This window comes from Rana temporaria, chromosome 8 (assembly GCF_905171775.1).
Source record: "Rana temporaria chromosome 8, aRanTem1.1, whole genome shotgun sequence".
Taxonomy (NCBI): Eukaryota; Metazoa; Chordata; class Amphibia; order Anura; family Ranidae; genus Rana; species Rana temporaria.
Genome location: NC_053496.1, coordinates 1,502,789 through 1,506,466, shown reverse-complemented (window position 1 = coordinate 1,506,466; position 3,678 = coordinate 1,502,789).

The following is a 3,678-nucleotide window of genomic DNA, read 5'->3' as shown; positions in this document are numbered from 1 at the left end:
GCATTTTTTTATAATTTTTTTGTACTAGTAATGGCGGCGATCTGCGATTTTTATTGTGACATTGCGGAGGACACTTTTGACACCATTTTGGGACCATTGTCATATATACAGCGATCAGTGCTATACAAATGCACTGATTACTGTGTAAATAACACTGGCAGGGAAGGGGGTTAACCACTAGGGGGCGAGGAAGGGGTTAAGTGTGTCCTAGGGTGTGATTCTAACTGTGTGGGGGGTGTGGCTACCAGTGACACAACATTGATCGCTGCTCCCGATGACAGGGAACAGTAGATCAGTGTCCTGTCACTAGGCAGAACGGGGAAATGCCTTATATACATCTCCCCGTTCTGCAACTCCGTGACACGATTGAGGGCAATTTTCAGGTCTTGCCACAGATTCTCAATGGGATTTAGGTCTGGACTGTGACTGGGCCATTCTAACACATGAATAGGCTTTGATCTAAACCATTCCATTGTAGCTCTGGCTGTACTTTAGGGTCGTTGTCCTGCTGGAAGGTGAACCCCCCCCCCCCCGGTCTCAAGTCTTTTTCTTCTAAGATTGTCCTGTATTTGTCTCCATCCATCTTCCCATCACCTCTGACCAGCTTCCCTGTCCCTGCTGAAGAAAAGCATCCCCACCACATGATGCTGCCACCACCATGTTTCACAGTGGGAATGGTGTGTTCAGGGTGATGTGCAGTGTTAGTTTCCCCCACACATAGCATTTTTTGTTGAATTTTGGTGTCATGTGACCAGAGCACCTTCTTCCACATGTTTGCTGTGTCCCCTCCCCCACATGTTTGCTGAGTCCCCTCCCCCACATGTTTGCTGGGTCCCCCTCCCCCACATGTTTGCTGTGTCCCCTCCCCCACATGTTTGCTGTGTCCCCCTCCCCCACATGTTTGCTGTGTCCCCTCCCCCACATGTTTGCTGTGTCCCCTCCCCCACATGTTTGCTGGGTCCCCCTCCCCCACATGTTTGCTGTGTCCCCTCCCCCACATGTTTGCTGTGTCCCCCTCCCCCACATGTTTGCTGTGTCCCCTCCCCCACATGTTTGCTGTGTCCCCTCCCCCACATGTTTGCTGTGTCCCCTCCCCCACATGTTTGCTGTGTCCCCTCCCCCACATGTTTGCTGTGTCCCCTCCCCCACATGTTTGCTGTGTCCCCTCCCCCACATGTTTGCTGTGTCCCCTCCCCCACATGTTTGCTGCATCCCCTCCCCCACATGTTTGCTGTGTCCCCTCCCCCACATGTTTGCTGTGTCCCCTCCCCCACATGTTTGCTGTGTCCCCTCCCCCACATGTTTGCTGTGTCCCCTCCCCCACATGTTTGCTGCGTCCCCTCCCCCACATGTTTGCTGTGTCCCCTCCCCCACATGTTTGCTGTGTCCCCTCCCCATAAAGGGCAGATTGCATGGATACCTGCATGTTTGCATACCTTTTCTGGCTATGTAAGACAGCCGGGGAATTAGCATTTCCAGAATGAAGTGAAAAATAGCACCCCCCCCCCCCCCCCCTCCCGTATTACGAAGGAAAATCGCTTATTTAACCTGTGAAAAAAGAAAACAACAACCTGTCAGAGCACAGAGGTCACAGAGGTCAGCCTATCAGCAGGCGTCTTCTTTTCCTCCCCATTAGAACACGCTGTCTTCACCTTTATCCTCACTCCGCTCTCCGCCGCAAACAACTTTCCGTACAAAGGTGAGCGATTCCCGCTGATAAGCTTCCCGAACACCAAACAAAACTACAATCCACAGCTGAGGATCCCAGGATCACTCCCCCGGGGGCCAATACTCCCAGAAGGGACTTTATAGGGGGAACTCCCCGGGGTCGATATAGAAAGAGCGCCCCCCCCCTTGGGGTCAATATAGGGGGAGCCCCCCCCCGAGGTCGATATAGGAAGAGCCCCCCCCCTGGGGGTCGATATAGGGAGAGCCCCCCCCTGGGGTCGATATAGGAAGCGCCCCCCCCTGGGGGTCGATATAGGAAGAGCCCCCCCCCCAGGGGTCGATATAGAAAGAGCCCCCCCCCAGGGGTCGATATAGAAAGAGCCCCCCCAGGGGTCGATATAGAAAGAGCCCCCCCCCCCCAGGGGTCGATATAGAAAGAGAACCCCCCCCCCCCCCGAGGTCGATATAGAAAGAGCGCCCCCCCCAGGGGTCGATATAGAAAGAGCCCCCCCCCCAGGGGTCGATATAGAAAGAGCCCCCCCCCCCAGGGGTCGATATAGAAAGAGCCCCCCCCCCAGGGGTCGATATAGAAAGAGAACCCCCCCCCAGGGGTCGATATAGAAAGAGAACCCCCCCCCCCGGGGTCGATATAGAAAGAGCCCCCCCCCCCAGGGGTCGATATAGAAAGAGCCCCCCCCAGGGGTCGATATAGAAAGAGCCCCCCCCCCAGGGGTCGATATAGAAAGAGCCCCCCCCCAGGGGTCGATATAGAAAGAGCCCCCCCCCCCCCCAGGGGTCGATATAGAAAGAGCCCCGCCCCCCCAGGGGTCGATATAGAAAGAGCCCCCCCCCCCAGGGGTCAATATAGAAAGAGCCCCCCCAGGGGTCGATATAGAAAGAGCCCCCCCCCCCCCAGGGGTCGATATAGAAAGAGTCCCCCCCCCCAGGGGTCGATATAGAAAGAGCCCCCCCCCCAGGGGTCGATATAGAAAGAGCCCCCCCCAGGGGTCGATATAGAAAGAGCCCCCCCCCCCCCCAGGGGTCGATATAGAAAGAGCCCCCCCCCCCCAGGGGTCGATATAGAAAGAGCCCCCCCCCCAGGGGTCGATATAGGAAGAGCCCCCCCCCCAGGGGTCGATATAGAAAGAGCCCCCCCCCAGGGGTCGATATAGAAAGAGCCCCCCCCCCCCAGGGGTCGATATAGAAAGAGCCCCCCCCCCAGGGGTCGATATAGAAAGAGCCCCCCCCCCAGGGGTCGATATAGAAAGAGCCCCCCCCCCCCAGGGGTCGATATAGAAAGAGCCCCCCCCCCCAGGGGTCGATATAGAAAGAGCCCCCCCCCCCCCAGGGGTCGATATAGAAAGAGCCCCCCCCCCCCAGGGGTCGATATAGAAAGAGCCCCCCCCCCAGGGGTCGATATAGGAAGAGCCCCCCCCCCCCAGGGGTCGATATAGAAAGAGCCCCCCCCCCCAGGGGTCGATATAGAAAGAGCCCCCCCCCCCAGGGGTCGATATAGAAAGAGCCCCCCCCCCAGGGGTCGATATAGAAAGAGCCCCCCCCCCCCAGGGGTCGATATAGAAAGAGCCCCCCCCCCCCAGGGGGTCGATATAGAAAGAGCCCCCCCCCCCCCAGGGGTCGATATAGAAAGAGCCCCCCCCCCAGGGGTCGATATAGAAAGAGCCCCCCCCCCAGGGGTCGATATAGAAAGAGCCCCCCCCCCCAGGGGTCGATATAGAAAGAGCCCCCCCCCCCCAGGGGTCGATATAGAAAGAGCCCCCCCCCCAGGGTCGATATAGAAAGAGCCCCCCCCCCCCAGGGGTCGATATAGAAAGAGCCCCCCCCCCCCAGGGGTCGATATAGAAAGAGCCCCCCCCCCCCAGGGGTCGATATAGAAAGAGCCCCCCCCCCCCCAGGCGGTCGATATAGAAGAGACCCCCCCCCCCAGGGTCGATATAGAAAGAGCCCCCCCCCCCCCCCCAGGGTCGATATAGAAAGAGCCCCCCCCCCCCA